The following is a 21,555-nucleotide window of genomic DNA, read 5'->3' as shown; positions in this document are numbered from 1 at the left end:
AAATTCAGTTGTCAAAGGGTTACATTTTTCATAACATTTTTTAAGTTTTACCGTACTTATAAAAAAATAGACTTTAATAAATAACTGTTACCTGTTTGTTTTTTGTAAACATATATCTGACTCTTAAAAAAGCAGAGTTCTATGACATCATTCATACAAGAGGGTCAAATTGAATGATGTCGTATATATTTCTCAGCGGGTTAGTTTACACCATTATAGTCAAGATTTGACCTGAATTTTTATTTCCTCAACTCTTTCAGATTTTTGGTTCAATTTCTAATACAGTTTTTACTTCTTTATTCACATATGTCAAAACTGAATTATTAAGAACACAAAAATAATTTTAATTTCCATGATAGTAAAACAAGTGATGTAGAATTCACTTGAAGAAATTTCAACTAAAATTAGTAGTTTTTATAATGAGTCTTATAATTAATTTTTTATTTATTTATTATTTTTTACTTAAATTTTTCATTTTTACTTACAATTCAAGTCTTTGTAACTGAAATCTTATTGGTTGCATTTCTCCTGTATTTTGAAATCATTCAACATCTTCTCAGTTTGTGATTGGCAGTAAGTTACATATTTAAATTTAATTAGAGAAAATATATATTTATTTTGCTTTATGGCAACATTAACTTGATGATTTGCCCAAACATTTAGTTAACCTTGTTCTAATTTTCTCATTTTTGTTGATTTTAATTCTTCTTCTGAGTGGGAGGAGCTGGACAACTTCCTGGATGATTCCATAGGAAGAAAACGGGGAGAACCAACGAGTTTATTCTTTTAATTTGGCCGTTTCTTTTGATTACATGGAATTATTTATTAGGCCTAAATTTAGCTTTTTTTCTGTTAAATGTCAAAATTACTAGTAATTTATCACTTTGGTTAATATGTTTTTTTTTTGTTATTAGTAGTCACCTCCCTCTTGTGTCAGTGGTTTGATCCGCCAGTTTAACCCCTCCTACTGTTTCCTGTTGTCTGGTCTGATTGGAGAATTTGTTTGATTTCTTTAGTTGTGTTTTGTTCAGTTGACCCCTTTTTATTTTTAGGCCTATTTATAAGTTGAACAATTAAAAATCATTTTTTAACATCTTTTTTTTCTCCTGTGGCTCAATCTTCGCACAGTCCATCACATTGATGGAGTTTTTTTCTGCTTTTGTGGGTCAACTTTTTGAGATTTGATGTTTTTTAGTGACAGTTTAGTGACAAAACATACTTTGATTAAAGATTTTGACTCCAATCAAGATCCTCTCACCTGCTCCTCTGCTAGTAAATTATTGGATTTTTCATCCGTAAGTCTAATATCACTTATTCTTTATAGGTTTTTGAACTTTGTTTCTTCCCTGGCATTAGATTTTCTGTCTACTTTTCCTGATACTTGAATTTCTCTCCTCTCTTCATCTTCATACCGGATCATTTTTGCTCAAACTCTCTCCCAGCAGACTTCCTCATCATCTCCCAAAGTCTCCGTCTTCTCCTCTAAACCACCTCCTCCGTTTCTCCAGAATCTTATTAGTGAGTACATCCTATATTTATGACCTTCATCCTCCAGTTTCCTATCTGTTCTCCCATGATGCACTGCACCGGATTCTCAGGCATCACATTCCAGCTCAACGCCAGCACCCATATCACAAATAAATTGTTGTTCCTCCCTCCCTTCACTGCCTGGGGTCCAGTTTCCTTCAACACCAGTTCCTGACATTTATTGCATCATACAGTTATTCAGCTGCAAGAACACACACACGATTGTATCCTCAGCAAACTAAAAGTCTAAACAATCTAGTCACATTCTTGTTTCAAAAATCAAAATATATTAATTCAGGGGGCGGAGCTACAGGGGAGCAAAGGGGGTAACTGCCCACCCTCAATATTTGAGTCAATATTAGTATAATTTTTGACAATATTAAGAAACCATCAATACAAGAGTCTTTAAGCATCACAAAATAACAAGCAATATATTTAAATAATCTCAGTCAGAAGAACTGTTTTAGTATTAATAACAATACCATTAAAAACATCTTTGAAATGTATATTTTTGATTAATTTATTTGTAATGACGCTCTTAAAGTCTTCTGGCCACGATTATAAAATTTTTTTGCTCCTCCAAATGCAAAGAAACACCTAAAAATGATCAGTTTAGAAAAAAATGTGCTAATAAAGTTAAAATAAACATTGAAATGAGTATTTAGGGAAATTGCTGCCATTTGAGGAACATGTACAAACAAACTAGTGTCTCAAAACGAACATTTTAAGCTCTAAGAATACAGCATTATGCTAAATATTTATGTTACATACATTTCAAGTACTAGCAAAAGCCGGTACATGAATCCATGATTTTAGTTGACAAGAACAGAAGTTAACTCCTCCCCTTTTTCTTTGTGATGCCCAATAGGAAAGGAGGAATTTAGCCATCAAGTTAGTTTGAAGATTGTGATGTTGATAATGTTGTTGTGGCTTAAACCTTTCGATATTTTCATCTGTGTTTATTATTTATTGTTTATAGGATCCCCATTAGCTTAACTTAGATTAACTTCCTTATTCCAAAAAACAGAGAATGCAAAATCTAAAAATGTAAGTCCAATGATGCTCATAATTTAAGCAATAAATGTGATAAAATTGATAGAATTGCACCACTATACTACAAAATAGTCAGCGCGATGACTTGAAAACAAAGGTGCATCAGTTACTTGATTCTTATTTTAAATTTGGCAGCAGGTTTAAAGTTTAGGCTAAAAATAAGGTTCAGATTTTCATGCAAACCTTCTATTCACTACATATTCAAGATGACATAAACCTTAAATAAAAAGAACACATGAGCTGCTAAATTAAAGTTTACACTTTTTTGTATTTGTGTGAAATAAACTGTTTATATGAAAAGACAAGTGACTCATTTTGACTAATAATTTCATAAAAACATCACATTTGGTTTTGTGTGTTGCACATGTAGACACATTAACACCAAAAATTATTAGCTAAAAGTGGAAACATTTCAATTGTTTGGCGACAGCATCCTAATTTTGTTTTATTCTGTTCATCCTGGATGACTACAACCATGATTACACAGACGTTTTAACCAACAAAACTTGCAAAAATGCAAAAACTACATGAAAACCTACGAAAAAAAAAATAAAACGACACAATAAAAACAGGGCTAGCTCAAACCCGGCGTGCACACTGCTGTCTTACTATAACTTAAACTAGAAAATAACTACATAATTGTTTATTTGGGGGCTGCACGGTGGCGCAAGTGGTTAGCGCTCTTGCCTCACAGCGAGAAGGCCCCGGTTCGAATCCCGGCTGGGACCTTTCTGTGTGGAGTTTGCATGTTCTCCCCGTGCATGCGTGGGTTTTCACCGGGGACTCCGGCTTCCTCCCACCGTCCAAAAACATGCTTCGTAGGTTAATTGGCGACTCTGAATTGCCCCTAGGTGTGAATGTGAGAGTGAATGTGTGTGTGATTGAGGCCCTGCGACGGACTGGCGACCTGTCCAGGGTGTACCCCGCCTTCACCCTTCAGTAGCCGGGATAGGCTCCGGCACCCCGCGACCCCGAAAGGGAAGAAGCGGTCAAGAAGATGGATGGATGGATGGAATTGTTTATTTGGACCTGATCTGGTTAAATTTTGCACATATTTTTAAGTAAAAGTGCCACATTTTTGTAACTTTAACATTTACCATAAAACATATTATGCTACTAACACAATCGAGCTTTTGCAATCGTGGAAAAATCTAAAATAAAAAAAAAGCGAATAATAAATAAAATGATGTATAGTATAAAAAAAAACATGTTTTAATCCAAAATCTGTTGTAAACAGTTTTAAAATTTTGATTTATTTATTTATTTATTGTATTCTGAACAGTTTAGTAATATTTAAGAGCAAATTTCCACAGATTGAATTTTTCTTTTTGACAAATTTCCAAGTAATGGTTTCATAAATATTATTATATATAAAACAACTGAAAGGTTGTTTATACATTTGATACATAATAAAATAAGATATAAAAGCTCATTAAAGATCAGCTTTGAAATAAGCTTAATATAAAGTTCACTTGAGGACACGATAGATTTCAGGTAGATGACATAATGGAGGATTTTCAAAATAAAATAAAATTAATCAGCAGTTTTTTTGTAATGAAATGCAAAAGAACTGTCAAATTAGGAACACATTGCTCACTTTCAATAGAAAATGTGACGAAAGAGTCAAGTTTTTTTTTTTTTTGTTTCTCAACTTTTCTCAGAATTTTGCTTTTGCAACTATAAGGAAAAATACATTCCAATATATGTATCTGTTTTTCCTCCAAGTGGTTTCAGTTACGTCAAGTGACCACAAGAGTCCAGCACTGCATTGGATAACTTAAAAATGAGGCCCAAGTTCAGATTTTACCCCATTAGAGGAAGCAAAACAAGCTTAAAAAACATAAAAAAATAAAACATATTTAAATGTGCATTTTGTGAATAGAATATTAACAAGCTGTAAAATTAGATCACATTTCTACATAAAAATCCCAAATTCTAGAGTCCAATTTACAGTTTGGGTCTCATAGATCCATCCATACTTTCGCCTCTTGCTTTTAATGTTTCGACTCTCCTACAGCAAACCTGCTTATCTCACAGAAACGAGGAAAAAAAATGAGTCTGCACATTCCTTAAAGTGTACACAGCTCACTGTGACCTAGTTCTTTCTCAACGTATTTGGAAAAAAAATAAATAAAATGGGATAACAAAGGAAGAATGCTAGCTTCCAAGAAACCCATCCGCTGAAGGTGAGAGGAATAAATTGGGCAAACCTACACAATGGACCAAGTACCGGAAGAACAGAACTGAGAAGAGGTTTCCTGAAGTGCTGAAATGCAGCTGATGGGTGTCATGAAGAGCTTGGTTATAGTAGGTTCCTCTTAGAGGGTAGCAGAGTGTTCGGTTGTGTGCATTAATGTGTTTAAAGCAGCTTTCCTTCCATCCTCTGATGGAGCTCTAAAAGCAGCTGTAACATAAGCATGAGGGCGTTTTTTGTTTTTTTTTCACTAAATTTCTCCAAAAGTGACACAAACTTCTAATATAAACTTAACTCACACAGTAAATTTAAATCTCAAGGTTAAGTTTTAAACTTTTATCACTGACTTTAATAGAATTGTATTTTTTATTGTCAGAAAATGCAGAGAAAATGTCAATTAGAAGCGTTAAATATGCATGCAGAAACCCAGTGTTTTACCCGTAGGGCACAGATGGTGATCCTGTAAGCCTTTGAGCTCTCTGCAAACAAACAGGCCTTACTGGGAATCAGCACAGCCAGACAGCAGGTTTCAGCACACAAACAGTTCCAATTTAGATTTTTTTTTAAATCAAACACGTCATTTCAGTTTGATTTGGTTTAGGTGACTCCTAGGAACAACATTAATAGGGGAAAACAGAGCAGTTTTAGCATAATTTAAAAATTCACCAGTGAATTTTTCAATAAAAGTGCAACGAGCAGCAAAAAAAGCTTTAATACAAACACTTTGTTTGTTGATTCTGCTCACATTGGATTTGTTTCAGACCTCTGACTCCATTATTCAGTCTGCAAACCTCCACGATCAATTAACTACTAAAGCAGCTGTTGATTATAAACTCAGAGGGTCCAACTTGAAGAAATAAAAAAAAAACATCATATGAAAAAAGCAAAAAGACTGATTTTTAAATATTAATCTGTAAAATTTCAGATTCGAACAGTATGAAGCATATTAGTAAAGTAGCATCCCAATTAATGTCCATTATTGGTCTCTGTAGTTCAGACGTCTGTAACCTTAAACTCTGAAAGGACCATTTGAGTTGATTGTATTCATTCACCCTTTAAAAAAACAATACAAAAATTAGTAATTGTGCAAGTATTACTACTATGATCATCATAAATGAACTGCTGTTCATTTTACATGAATAAAACACAAACATTAGAAGAATATAACCTTTTTTTTTAACTTTTGACAGAAGTTCCTTTCAAAATAAAAGGCACCCTATTACATATGATCATCTCAATGCAGGAAAAGTAGTAATATTAAGTGTAATAATTAAGTGACCGCTCCCATATTTTTTGAACATACTTAAAATTCCTTATTTTTTTCAAAAATAGAAATTTAGCTTAATAATCTGGAGTGCAATGATTTTTTTTTTTGTAGTACAGGACGCACAAAAATGTGTTAAAACATAACTTTTGATACATACTGTCCTTCAACTGTTTGTTGTTAGTTTGAGTTAGTTCACTTTTTTTTACTACTTTCTCAATTCTCACTTTATAGTTACTTTTTAACATTTAAAAACTTTTTTATTTTTCTTTAACCAAGGGCTACAACGAGGAGTAAAAGAGCCTCATGTAGGGTCTCTTAAGATTTATTTGATTATTTTTTCATGAAAATGTTGCAGCTACAATATACTACAGGAAAGGAAAACTGATTTTGACATTTGATCTGGCAGAGAGTTGCCCTTCCTGAAACAACTCTCTGTTGTCTCCGGGCTGGGGACCGGCACAGGAAAACCCAGACTTGTTCCCCCTTGTGGATAATGTTGATTTTATGAACCTCAATCTGAATTTGTTTGAGCTTCATTTTTTTTTTTTTTTTTAAGAATTTGCTGGAATTCCAACTTTCACAGGCAAATATTCTCAAGAACGTTGCTTAAATAATTTTTAAAACATAATTACCCTCCAGGAATTTACAGTGATCCCAAAAGACCTCATTTCTAAGTTTGCAGGTTTGTTATTAATCAAACTTAAAGGGCATTTTTAGAAAATGCTGATTTAAAAAGATATTACTCTAAAGTGCTGGATTAGGTGCAGTGGCATCAGAAAACAGTGGAGATCACAGTGAGATATCAGAGTCTCCAAAGACTTGGAAAGCTTCAGAAAGCCTGCCAAGATTCCTTATCATTATTATTTTTTTTACTGTACAAGCAGTGTAAATGGACATATTTCAAACACATTGTTTTCATTCATAAAACCGTCTCAACACATCAAAGGAAACGATGAAGTGGTCAAACGCACTCCCGGGACGTGTGAGTGTGGAGCAGATAAAAGAGCGGGAATCCTATCACAGGACGAGTGGTTCTGATTGATGGAGTGGCTGAAATAATGAAGGAGAAAGCGGCGAGTGGCTCCAACGTTGCAGAACAGGGAAAGACAAAAAAGACGGAGCAGGGCAGAGTAATGAGGAAAATTGGGGATAATTGAATAGAAGAGCACTTGGGTGCCAAACAAGAAAACCCACAGATCCAGTAGATGGTGAGGAGAGTGGAAGGAGAGCAAAGACGGAGGATCAATCCAGCAGCTGAAGGGAGACGGGGAGAAAGGGGAGTGCAGTGGAGACGGAGAGGGAGGGAGCGAGCATCTATACTAGGGCAGCGAGGAGGTGAAAGTGTTTTGTGTGTGTGAATGAAAAAGAGAAAAAGAGGCTGCACAATACAGCAGCTCATGCAGCTCACTCCGACGCATGTTTCAAGAATGTTAGAAGAAAGAAAATCACTTCTTTTTCTTCAAATCTGTTCTATCTGATGGATCTTTAGTGGTTTTTCCTTTTGACCTGGTTCTTTTGTGGCTTATTGACTGCAGACACAAAAGACTTTAAAGGTATTTACTTCATTTTTCTTATTGTGTTTAGTTTTAAATAAGCCTAAAACTGTGTTTTTTTTTTAATAAAATAACATTAAGCATTTTTTATAGGCTGGAAAATCATTGAAGAAGACAAAAAAGGAATATTTCTTGATGTGTAGATGAAAGTAAAAGCACCGTGCTGCTGAAACTGGTGTCCTCTGAGGTCTGGGTTGCATGTTTTATGTAGGTGGGAAGGGAGAGCAAAGTGGGACAAGGAAAAAAAAAAAAAGGACAAAGATCACAAAGATCTCAGAGAAATTCAGCTCTAATTGTGTGTTACTCCAGAGCAGAGCGGCTGATTAAACTCTCAGAATCCTTTTATAAATTGGTGAAGTTTGGTAAATAAACACGCTGCTGTCAGTCTAATAGCGAGCATTTTCTGTCAAACTTTTTGGTCATGATTAAATCCTCTGTGAGTCACAATTAAAAATTTTTGCATATATATTTATGTATTTTGCAGCTTCCTACAGTCATAAAGTATGCTACTTTATATATTATTACAAATTAGTAATAATATCCAGTGTTAGGGCTCAGTTTAAATGAAAATGCTGTTTTTTTTGGGGTGTTTTTAACGTCTTCTTGTTGCATTTTTCCATGATGGAGGACATATTCAGAGAAAATTAAGCTTAAAATTGCATTTCTGAGCATGTTTTATTCAAATCACTGTGAATCAGGAGAATATGAAAAAATGCGGATGGAATACGCGTGTCGGTGTGACGTAGGTGACTCAGTCAGCCTCCTAACTGCTCTGCTCCATTCCAGTGCATCCACTCGTAGACAAATAGATCCGTGGACGTCTTTGTTTTCCTCATCCGAGCTGCATCTGGAGCAGAGCGGCATATCTGGAGAGATCCGACGTTGCTCACACTGTTAGGTTGGGGGTGTGAGGGGCTGTAAGTTAGTGTGAACAAAGGGATGATGGGAAATGAGGACAGGATTACTCTCCCTCTAAATTTCTGATGAATTGCTGCCTCTTTGCAGAAATTATGTCCTAAACCACATGTGGTTTTAATTTAATTTGATTTGATTTGATTTGATTTGATTTGATTTGATTTGATTTGATTTGATTTGATTTGATTTGATTTGATTTGATGCAATTTTATTCAATTTTATTTAATTTAGTTTTATTTAATTTAGTTTTATTTAATTTTATTTAATTTCATTTTATTTATTTTATTTTATTTTTTATTCTATTCTATTTTATTGTAATATAATGTAATTTAGTTTAGTTCGGTTCGGTTCGGTTCGGTTCAGTTCAGTTCAGTTCAGTTCGGTTCGGTTCGGTTCGGTTCGGTTCGGTTCGGTTCGGTTCAGTTCAGTTCAGTTCAGTTCAGTTCAGTTTAGTTTAGTTTAGTTTAGTTTAGTTTAGTTTAGTTTTGTTTAGTTTTGTTTAGTTTTGTTTAGTTTAGGTTTTCAGGCTTGTTTTGTTTTTTTAAATATAATAGAACAATTAATATTAATTTTATTTTATTTTATTATTGTTTTGTTTTTATTTATATTTATTTATATTTTTAGTATTTTTCATTATTTTTGAAATAATTTTTATTATTACTTTATTTAATCAATTTTTATTTTTAATGTATTTTATTTTAATTTATTTATTTCATTTTGGCTAAAAATGGCACTATCATAATCAGAAGACCTCTGGGAATGCTCTGAAAATAGATTAAAAAAGGATTGGATTGGGTTCTTACAGTAAGAAACATACGTCTAAGTGAAATGCTGGTATCTGCTCTAGCATATTGTTGCTTTAGTCTCTGCTGAAGTTCAGAAAAAGGTGCTGAAACAAAAAGGTGAGACAAACTGAGAGCTCATCAACACAGAGGCTTCACGCGCCTCTTTCAGCTGCCAAAATCGCTGCCGCTGACAGCATTTCCGTGTCAGCTGCTGGAGAGGTGGAAACCTTCTGAGGGTGATGAGAAAGCGTCTCACACGTACACATGTAGCCGCTTGCACAATCAGTCCTGGCCTGGTGGTAAGAGGTCGCCGCAGCATGAGCGAAGGATGTGCATAAGTAGCCCATCCCAGCTCTGCACTCGTACATTCCTATGCGGTATAATTGACCGGTTGTCTTAAGAGCCCACACGCATTTTTATGCACAACAAGCAACGCTGACTTTGAAAGCATATTGCCCTCCTGGAGAATTGCTCTATGGGGAGTTAATTTGGTAACGAGAGAAAACAAACGGGGCAGTTTAGAGCAGAGTGGGCATAGTAAGATTAATGGCTTCCTTACAATGGAACAAAGAGAGCTGGATGTCGTTATCAATGCCAGAAAGAGAGATTATGTGTAATGTGCGGATGCCAGACGAGAATGAGATTAGGAGACAATTGGGTGGAGGATAAAAGACACACAGAACCAGTCAGAAAGCTGGAGGTGTCGGTGGAAATGTGACTCTTTCTGATTCAGATTTTTTTGCTGCCTGCTGCCTGTCATGTCTGAATTTTCCTGTCCACTCCTGTCTGTCCTCGGCACTCTCCACAGGGAGAGAAGGAGTCAATAAAACAGGCTGGTCACAAATGTAGATGTGACAGTGCTATATGGTCCACCAACTCCCCAGGGTTTGGTGTGAAAACAGTGTGGGACACAAGGCAGACCTGCTGAGGGCTTATTGCCGCTGACAGCTCGCTGCTGTGATGGGAAGCAGCCGGCTCTATTAGCTGGAGACTGCCACTGTATTTGTAAACAGATATGAAGATGACACTTTGACTAAAGTTTGAGAATATAACCAAAAGTCAAAAAGAGAAACGTAAAAAGTAGGTTTTGGATGTATTTATGAGGAAAGTGTTTCTTGAAAATATGATTTTAAATCCATGTTCTGAATGTTTGTCCAGCCTCTGCAGGAGGGAGGTTATTTTAAGTAAAACTATGTTAAAGTACTGTTCTAGATATGAGGCAGGTCTGCTGTAGTGGTTCTCAAATCTTCGGTACTGATAACAATTTCAAGAAATGATTTGATTCAGATTTTCTTATTAATTCTGTCAATCTGCTCATTTCAATTTGATTATATTAAATTTTGAGTTTACCCGGTTTACACATTTTGACATATTTGTTTAGAAACACATTAATAATCTACTACATGTTTTTCTATATTTATCTGATACAGTTCACATACTGTAAAATGTATTATCAAAATAATGAGATTATTAATAGCATAAAGTGTTACATAGATTCTCAAAAGGAGAAATTCTAACAAAAATGTTCAAATCATTAACATTATAAACATTGTTCTGTTTCTCCTGGAGGGCGTTTCAGTTTGGCCACTAGGGGGAGCTTGCGCTATAGAAGTACACTTTTTTAAAGAAAAATAAGCAAAAATGAGTGCTTTATTTTGGAAAACTCATACCTGTGAGTCTATTAAGATGTTAATTTAGTCAGCAATTTGTGTTTAGGTTGAGTGAGCATTAGCATTAGCAGTCCTATGGGAAATCCCATTAAACGGTAGCATCAAGCTAGCTGACTTTAGCTGTATGTGCTAGATCGATATAAATATTTTTATGAATCGATTAATTATATATGTTAAGCTTAAATGGATTCAAATCAATTATTTGATTTTATCAACTCAGCTCTAGTTGTGTAAAAACAATGTGAACCGACTATCTTGAGCAAAAACAGTTAAAAGTTTGGGGACCCTCTGCAGCAGCTGTTTTCATATATTTTTAATCATTCCCTATTGTCTGTTGAAAAATGACTTCAATGGTTCACCTTTAGACGGCAACAATGTCAAAAATCCAATTGTTTTGATGAGCAATTAAAACGTAAATCACATTTAAATGTCAAAGTCTCACTCCCACTACATTATTTCTGTTGTAAAATTGTTCCCTGTAGTCTTTGACTCATGATTGAGCTGGTTTTAGTCAAAATCAAAAAGCTTTTGTTGTTTTTAAGAACTATTTTATTTTATTTTTAGGACTGTTGCTTCAGAGCAACCCCGTCCCCTTTCCCTCCCTGTTGCTAGCTTATAGCCTCATGCTAGCATTAGCGGTGCAAAAATAATGGCGAGCAATAGTGGATGAGCGAAGTGGTTGACTTGGCCACATCCAGGAGATAGTTGCACCACTAGCCTCAGGTTTTTCTACCATGCAGTTTTGTGATCTGATGCGATTTGAATTTAGAAAAACTCAGAAATGCAGTTTAAATCGTAAATTATTTTAAATAGGTCCTCTATTATGAGAAAAATACTATAGCGACATGTTAAAAAACACTAAAAAAGACGATTTTCATTGGACTGGGTCTTTAAATAAATTTATTTTAATAACGTTATTTTTACGTGGAAAAAAATATGGAATTTATTGAATATGCTAATATGGTACCCACTCACTTTCTTGTAAAAAATTACCACTTAAAACAAATAATAATATATTTTTTTTGCGGAGGCTCAGGCTATCTCCACATTCTCTCCCTATTACCTAACTACTAAAAAACTATATAATGCAGGACAATCTAGTAGACTGGATTTTTAAAGTACTCACTACTCTATTTTTTTTTTTTTTTTTTAATATGACACCGATTCCGTTAAGCAAAAACCTAATCAACAGGAGCATAAATTACATGTATATACTTTGTTGAGATTGCACTTGAATATTATTCCTCAATCTAGTCAGCATCAATGCACACTGATTTTTCGCAGAGAATTCTGGGAAATTTCTTGGACACTCGATTTTGGAATTGTAGATTCGGACAGTACTAGAAAATGGCGAACGCACTGTACAGTGCAGTATGTAGTGAGTAGTAGAGGTGTGTATTGGCAAAAGTCTGGCGATACAATATGTATCGCGATACACATCTCACGATACAATACGATAAACAATACGATATATTTCAAGACTACACCAGAAAAAATTGTTGCTATTTTTTTTAAGCTAAGGGCCCGCTGCACATCTGCATTGCTGTCTCATAATAACAAAAACTAGGCTGACTGAACGTTTAACACAATCTGATTCTCGCTTCTTGTTGTTTTGGTATAAGCAGCTCAAAGAGGCGTGTGCTGCCAACTAGTGGTTGGAGGTTTAGGTGGAAAACTAAAGTAAGACGCTCATAAATAATTAACTAAACATCATATTGTCAGCATTTTAAATCGATACAAATATCGCCGAATGAAATATTGCGATATTTCGTCAAATCGATTTTCCCTACAACACAACCACTCTCTACTGTTGATGGAATATTCCATTGCTGCACAGTCTTATGCCATTTCAGCAATTCTGTTTTTTATGACAGTTTTGAATAATAATGGGTGTGGAAATTATTTTAGACATAATTATTAAGTGTAAGTGTTGGAGGTAATTGCCTACTTTTCCCACTAATGGTAAAAGCGCCCCTAGATATAAATGCGAGCTCTCTTTGAAACATCATATGCTGCATTTAAATTTGAGTTCTGACAAAACTAACTCATCATTCCTCTGTGATTTAAACAAGCAGCCCCGATCAACAATCTGACCCAACATGTTGGAAAATCTGGAGTTACATGAAAGTGTTTTGTTTTATGTTTAATTAAAGCTTTTTAATTCCGCTCACTTCCTCTTTAACTGCAACTAAGCAAAAATGAAGCCTGTAATTTGTGTCAAGTACAGCAAAATATTGAACGACAAGAAGCTAAAACCTATGAAGTAGATTTTATACATTTAAACTTAATGAAATAATCATCTTGTAGATGTTTTTTTACTTATAAGTCCCATTCATAAATTCAGACATGCTCTTTTGAAGTTGTTTTTATGATCATATCGTGAGTTTTTCCTATTTCTACAGAATTGTTGCAAATGATAGAAGATGAAGCTAGAGCACTTCAGCTCAGCAGGAAGAAATCAGATAGTCCCACCTGTACTGATTCTTACAGCACAAGCTTTTACACGCACTGATTGACTGAGCTTCCTGCAAAAACCCAATGAAACCGAGACAGTAAATATCTGAGATAATCCACTATGTGTTCCTAATTCATCCACACCATCGGTAATAATATTAAAATGATAAATGTCTTGCTTCCCTTTTTTGGTTTTCATCATATTTAAGGGTTTATTACAGGATAATAGCAATAAAACACATTAATGTTAAGGATTTTTGGAACCTCGTTCATTTCATGGCTTCAGACGGCATCGTTACAGTCCTTAGTTTGTTGTCTAACAGCACTTATTAGTATCTTGTTGACTTCTATCTCTCAGAGTTACCTTTAGATAAGTGGACAGAGGAGGTAAGTGGAGTCGTCATTTGTGGGGCAGCTCATTTATACCTGATGTTAACCATGAAGCCATAAATACACGCTCACCTCTGGATCCGTTTGTCTGTGGCTTGCTTTCACTGTATTCAGAGATATTTGTTGTGTACTGTGAAACAGGTGTCAGAAATCTTTCACAGGTTTGTGTTTAACAGGAAATTCCCTCGGTGCTGCGTTTTTGTTTTACCGTGGTGACCTATATGGTAAATTGATTTGCACCCTCTTTCTTGTTAGTCACTTTTTGTCATGTCAAATTTATATTTCGTGTTGTATTGCTAACATTTGACAGCTTGTGGACAATAAAAATTGTGAGAAAATGTTCAAACTAGCAAAATATTTCTCTTGGATTTGCACAGAGTGGGCAGTGAAACGAGAAACATTGTCTCTGTGGTTTGCTCTACTCTCATAATCATGAAAGTAAATTAAACCCAAATTAAGATGTTTGATCAAACAAGTCAGTCATTCACAAAATCCTTCAGGGTAGTTCCCCACGAGGCCTTAATTGTCGGAAAAACTGCAAGCAGCATTGGGTAGGGAAAAATGGCTTAAATAATTCACTAATTTTCTTGATTTCGTCTCATTGGTCGCTGCGCCTCTGTTTGTGTTGCTGAAATGTTCTAAAAAGTTGTACAAAAATGTTTCGGTGAAGTGGTTTGAGTCATCACAGGTGTCTAAAGCTTGTTGGTTAAAGGCGGAGTTTGGAAGTCACAAAGTGTAATAAAATATATGTAAACGTTACAAAAGACTGAAAATGTGGAGAATTAAATCTAAGACTCAATTAAGGATCAAACTCAACAGGCAACTGCATGTTTAGCACCTGAACAAGTGTTTCACAGTGAGAGTGTCACTTCAAACATTAATAAAATGTTGATACATTTTTGTTCGTGTTTTCCATCAGTCCATAAATCGCTCAAAAAACAGACCTTTAGAGTCATTTTATCAAAACTAACCGTCTATTCATTCTAGTCATTCTTATAGTTAGAGAAAATGTAAAGAGGACTTTTTTAGAATTTTTTTAAACTCCTAGCAAAAAAGTTAAATCCTACAGAGCCCATAAAGGGGTATAAAGCAGAAAAAATAAAATAAATTAAAAAAGTTTCTGTTTGCTATCTGGTGTGCTCCAGATTCTAACTGGTGAGCACCAGATACTAAATGGTGCGTACCAGTTAGTATATTGTGCGCACAAGATACTAACTGATGAGCATCAGTTAGTATCTGGTCTTCACTAGATACTTAATGGTGCACAACCCATACTAACTGGTGAGCTAAAAAATACTAACTGGTAAGCATCATATACTAGCTGGTGAACATAAGATACTAACTGGTGAGCACCAGATACTAACTGATGAACACAAGATACTAACAGGCACACACCAGGTGCTAAATGCTGAGGACAAGATACTAACTGGTGAGCACAAGATACTAACTGGTGAGCACAAGTTACTAAATGGTGAGCACCCGATAATAAATGGTGTGCACCAGATACTAAATGGTGTGCTCCCAATACTAACTGGTGAGCACCAACTAGTGCTCACCACATACTGAATGGTGAGCACAAGATACTAACTGGTGCATGAAAGATACTAACTGGTTGTGTGGAAGATAGTAACTGGTGCATGAAAGATACTAACTGGTGTGTGAAAGATAGTAACTGGTCCGCGAAACTTACTAACTGGTGAGCACAAGATACTAAATGGTGAGCACAAGATACTAACTGGTGTGTGGAAGATAGTAACTGGTGAGCACAAGATACTAACTGGTGAGCACAAGATACTAACTGGTGAGCACAAGATGCTAACTGGTGAGCACAAGTTACTAAATGGTGAGCACAAAATGCTAACTGGTGAGCACAAGATACTAACTGGTGCGCACAAGATACTAACTGGTGCGCACAAGATACTAACTGGTGCGCACAAGATACTAACTGGTGAACACAGGATACTAACTGGTGCGCACAAGATACTAACTGGTGCGTGCAAGATACTAACTGGTGAACACAATATACTAACTGGTGAGCACAAGATACTAAATGGTGCCCGCAAGATACTAACTGGTGTGTGGAAGATAGTAACTGGTGCGCACAAGATACTAACTGGTGCGCGCAAGATATTAACTGGTGAACACAAGATACTAACTGGTGAACACAAGATACTAACTGTTGAGCACAAGATACTAAATGGCGCACACCCCATACTAATTGGTGCTCACCAGATACCTAATGGTGTGCACCCAATGCTAACTGGTGAGCACCAGAAACTAACTAGTACGCACCTGATACTAACTGATAAACACCAGATACTTACTGGTGCTTATTAGTTAGTATCTGGTGCTCACCAAATACTAAACAGTGCGCCCTTACACTTAGTACAAAAGTTAGTATCTGTACTAAGTATGGCCATTCTAGTTTATAATGAAACCTAAAACAGTTGTACATTGAGTTAACTATAGTGATCATGACTGACATTTCAAAGGAAAAATTACCCTTTTAAAAGTATAAAATTGATGAGCCTTATCAATATCTTAATAATACTTATAAGAAGTACTTTTTCTGGCAAAGATCCCTAATATTGACAGATGATTTCATCTCTCATGGCGAAGAATACCTTTATAAATGTTGTCATAGTAAAGCTAAAAGAAGCTTTGCTGCGGTCCAACAAAATTCTTTCAAGAACATAAAGAATAAATAAACTCTGCTTTAGGAGTTTACACTTTGTGGTAAACAAAGGATTCAGAGTTACATGATGAATGTTGATCATAGTTTTTAAGAAAAAAAAAAAGGATTGAGAAGAATCACTCCTTCATCTGTGCTACATTGAAGCCTCCCAGCCCACACAGCCAAGTTTAGACCAAGCAAGGCCCTCGGTGCACGTTCAACCTGACCCAATTACGTACAGTCTGAGGGGAAAGATAGCCCACTTTGATCAATGCGAGACTGCCAACCAAACTCAACTTTGAGTCTTTTCTATCGCGTCTTTTCTTTTTTTGAACATAGATGCATTTGAACACTGATTAAAGAGCAGGACACTGTGTGTAGTCACATCCTTAAACGTGCCTGAATCCTCAGGCGTGGGGCGCGTAATGTATGATGCAAACCTTGTCCCTAAAAAAAAAATGTCCTTGGAGATAAAGTTTGCAATCAAAAGCAAAAATCTTAATTTTTAAAGTAAGGACAATCTTTACTTTATTTAAAAAATACATTCATTTTTAATGCATTTGGTTCATTAAAACACATTTGTTAAGCTCTAACTGCTAATTTATTTCCTAAAGAAACAGCTTTAATACAATTTATCCATAAATAATCTGCATTTGCAACCTAATTAGATGCTTTAGCATTGGGGTCCCGCATCGTAGCTTTAAGCTGAGCCTTCCCCCTACGTCAGAGCTCCGCCCCCTCCAGCCCCGGACGGCTACGGCTGCACCATTCATATGAAAACCATCCGCTCCCCTCGTGTCGGTGACTCATTGCATCTGCCCCATGTCGGAGGAGGCCTCGAGCGTTCTCGATGGTTCCCCACAATAAAAAAAGGCTTAAGGTTGGAGCCCCAGTCAAAGAGAGGGATATACAGCACGGCTGCTCCACTTTTTGCAGGCCGTAAAAGTGGGACAATCTGTTCCTTGGAAGATCTCCAATTCTACTTTCCCGGGACCGGTACACTGAAAATATATCTATACACATACTCTGTCCTACATAGAAAGATGGTGTGTGTTCATGAGAGAAAGAGGAGGAGAGTGACAAAGAGAAACAAAGTGGGCATAAATGAATCCACTCCCCATAAGCTCTAAACTTTAGATGCTTATTTCAAGCTGAAAAATCAGCAACAAAATGCATAAAAAAAGGTGTTGTTTGCAAAGCTTTCCAGGAACTTTTTCTAGAAGAAAAAAAAAATAATTTAACCATTTTGTGTCTAATTTTCCTATTAGGAAGGTACAAAATTGTTGCAAGATGCACTTCATTAAAATCCTCCCAGGGAAGGAAGGGATGTTATGGATGACCTCATGAAGGAAGGCCGTACATCCATTTTTTTTTTTTTTTTTTTTGGCTGTCCAGTTTCTCAAAGAGAATATCCATCTTTTCCCTCATTATCCAGATTAATTGGCTCCCACTGTTTCATCTAACTGGCTGAAGACCCACAACCAGATCTATAAGAAAATACACTTCTCACTGCTCCTGATCAAAATGCAATACTTGATTTATCCTCCCATAAAGTGGAGAAAACGCTTATTAAGTTTGCCAAAAATGTCCCATTTTTTCTTCTTTATGCATTTATTTTATATTTATTTACCTGGCAAGACAGATTAAGAGCAATAATGTTATTTTAGGGAAGAACTTTTCAGGAAAGATGTAATAAATAGACAAAAAAAGTCTAAAATCATAATAATAATTATACTGTATTTCAGAAGCCTTTTTTTCTTTAAAGATTTCTTCAAAATAAAAGCGACAGTTTCATTGAAATACAAGAAAAGACTGTAACTATAACTGTGTGACTACAATAAATAATAGTAAAAAAAAAGTAAAAGTACCTTACTTTATTATATAACATAATATAATGTATATATAAAGTTACTTTTCTTTAAAAAAATGTCACTACTGACAGATAAAATCGAGATTCTGTGCATTGCACTACAAAATTGTCATGTTTCTGATTTATTATATTTCTCTTCTTACACGATTTAATATAGTATTCAACCATCATAGTGTCATAATGTTATCCTGACCTTTGCTTCATGCACCTTTTATTCCTCCAGATCAAACTTTGACCCAAACAGACAACTACTTAGGCTATTAGAATCAACTTCCCATGATTTATTAATATTTTTAAACAGAAACACATAACCAAAAATCTATTTTTAGATCATCGAATAAAAAAAACTGATGGAAAATATCACATTTGTGGTCTGACAGATGCTAAGACAGCTCCAGGGTGTTAAAAATGTAAGAACATGATTCCAAGATTGACATTCAGACAGCGCTGCAAGAAGAGCTGTCATTCCCTGAAGGAGCGTTTCAAGTGCTGCCATACAGAACTGCACTTTCAAGCGCCACTATAGTGTACAGCAAAGGAGACTCTTTGCCCAGAAATGGACTTTCTACTTGTTTTTAAGACAAGTGTGGCATCAAAAACAAAACCAATGTGCTGCATTTCAATTCCTCAAAACCGTTCTGTGTAAATTCACAACATAAAATAAAGCAAAATAGAGAATGTGCATCTTTTTTTTTTTGCCTTTGCTCCTCGAACCACTTTTCCTTTTATTTATTAATACATGGATAAAACAACTAAAGAAGTTCACACTTCCATCTATAGTGGAGTGTGCTGTATAGTGTGCTGCTAGCTCAACCTGTATAACACGTCACCAAGGATGGCCAGAAACGTTTGCACTTTTGCTTCACAGTGAAACAGCACAGGTTTGAATCTTTGCTAGGACCTTTATGTGTGGAGTTTGCATGTTCTCCCCTTGTAGGCGTGGGTTTTCTCCAAACACTTCATCTCACAGTCCTTCATAGACTAGAGACCCACTCCAATAAAAATTTAGTGATTTGTTGTTTTTAACATGTTCTTGTTGCATTTTTCTGATGATGGAGGACATCTTTATCAAGAAAATGAAGCTTAGAATTTCATTTCTGAGTATTTATTCATTCAAATTATTGTGAATCAGGAGCATAGGGAAAAAAATCCATTTAAAAAATAATATATTTGTGACGTAAAAATAATGCCACAAACTCCAATTCTGATGCATTCAAATACATCCATGTACATCTTTGAGTTTCTTGTCTGAGCTGGAATCTGGCTTATAATTGTACAACTGGATAGCTCCAACATTGCCTTCCATTTTTGTTACACCAGCTCTGTCTCCCCCTCTGGTCACTGGCGGGAGCCATCTCCAGAGTACTGACTGCACTACATCTCCCAGCAACCCCAGCGCACAGTTCTGCGCAGCTGCCTCTCATTTGACAATCACTCACATGACACTAAAGCACAGAGCCTCACTCAGAGCGAAGTATTGTATATGCCACTCTGCCTGCATTACTGAGCGTTTCTATCTGTACCTGACCCTGCTCTATCTCTGATTACCTGCCGCCTGCCCTGACCCTCGCCTGGACCCTGACAACTCTAGTCTCTTCATGGATGATCCCATGCTTGTGAACTTTGTAGACTTTTAGCGGTGCTTAGTTCCTGTCTGAACTCTGCAGAAACTGTCTTAGAAAGCAACACTGTTTTTTGAAGAGAAAAGAAAAAGTCTGTGTGTGTTTGTGTGTCCCTGCAACAGACATATCCAAGGTGTACCCTGCTGTCACCCAACAATACGTGGGATAGGCTCCAGCAACCCCATAACCCAAAAGAGGATTAAGCAGGTTTGGAAAATGGATGGATGGACTAAAATGAATAAAAGAGGCTGTGCCAGACTTAGCATACGGAGCCAACTTTCTCGAATCTGGCGTGGTCCGATGCAGCATGTATGTAGCTGGAGCTGAGCATAATACATTTTTTGAAAAAGAACAGAGTAAAAACAGTCAGAAACTCACACTAGGAGGCCAAAAGTTTCACTGAAGTTGCATGAGAAAAATGTGTAACTTTTATCAACTTTGGACAGTGACGAACCCAAGAGGGAAGTTTCAAGGACAGACACAGTCGACGACAGAGAAAACACAACCGCTTTGTTCGGCCGGGATATTGATTTTCCCCCACCTTGTCTTTTAAGAAAGGAAAAGTGAAGGCTTGCAGACAGTTGATGTCCGGGACAGAAACGGGAGAGTCTAAAAGCTGCAGAGGGAGTCAGTGCTGCCATTTCTGCGAGGAGCCACCGTAGTTCCAGGAAATGTGACTGGAGTTCCCACAGCTCCTTTCTTCCATCGTTATTCTGCCCCTACATCCCTGCTTCTTTTTGCTGTCACTCTCCTCTCCTGCAGCTGCTGCAATCCTCACACCACTCCCCTCTCCCTCAATCTGACTACTCTGCTTTATGCAAACTACAACTCTCTCTGTGTTTTTCTCTAGTGTATTCCCCTTTTGCTTATACATCCCAATTAGTTGGCTCCTGTCTCCCCTCCGCCTGTCCCTCCAGTTCCTTATCTTGCCTTGTAGAGGCTCAACATTGTTCAATATTTAATGAGATTTTTTCATAAATCGGCCCACTTTATTCCCTTCTGGTGTACTTGAATGAGAGTATTAAAACCTTGCAAGTGTTAACAGTCTGTTCAATGTCGTATTTTAATGAGGGAAGCGTTGAGCCCTCAATGTGAGCTCTGTTAATTGTGGTAGTCATACCTGCTAAAGTGAGCAGAGGTGCATTTCTGCAGAATATGGATTTTAGCATTTGATAAATGAACCGATAAGCTCTCCCAAAGCCATGAGTGGGACTGGGAGCAGTTAGTTTACCACTATTACTGTTAAGGTTTAATAAAACAGGTTAAGCAGCGACATGAACACTAAGGAACAGTATCTCCTCGGAAGGATTCAGCCACTTTTATCGTCATTTGTCCTGTTTACCTGAGTACTTCTGTGCTGGCATTGCTTATCCTCCCCATCAATGTTGAAGTGTTGGGACTAAACAGTTCTTCAGTCTGTATTGGTTCTGTTTTAAACGACTGGATCCAAGTGGATCAGGCTTTATTGGCACAGACAGGAAAAAAAAAGAGAAGCAAAAGTCCATAAAGCTAAATCAGGGTCAGGCAGGCAGAGGTCAAACATGAGTATGAGGGCATCAGGGAACAACCAGAGTGGTCAGG

At 36.3% G+C, this 21,555-nt stretch overlaps 1 protein-coding gene across 3 annotated transcripts in view; it reads left to right on the top strand.

The window, feature by feature from the left end:
* The first annotated feature begins 198 nt into the window (after positions 1–198).
* Positions 199–21,555, top strand: part of LOC112153990 (SH3 and multiple ankyrin repeat domains protein 3) — a 67,863-nt gene continuing 46,506 nt past the window's right edge. For 2 of the 3 annotated variants that reach the window (XM_036217003.1, XM_036217001.1), the window contains exon 1: positions 6,305–7,594. The gene's annotated coding sequence lies outside the window, so the exon portion shown is untranslated. Of the gene's footprint in view, positions 1,296–1,445; positions 1,519–6,304; positions 7,595–21,555 lie in introns of those variants that run through there. The other variant, XM_036217002.1, reaches the window with a different exon arrangement.

Source organism: Oryzias melastigma, linkage group LG19, assembly GCF_002922805.2.
Source record: "Oryzias melastigma strain HK-1 linkage group LG19, ASM292280v2, whole genome shotgun sequence".
Classification (NCBI taxonomy): domain Eukaryota; kingdom Metazoa; phylum Chordata; class Actinopteri; order Beloniformes; family Adrianichthyidae; genus Oryzias; species Oryzias melastigma.
The sequence above is the reverse complement of the archived record's forward strand: the minus strand, read 5'-3'. Positions and strand labels throughout refer to the sequence as shown.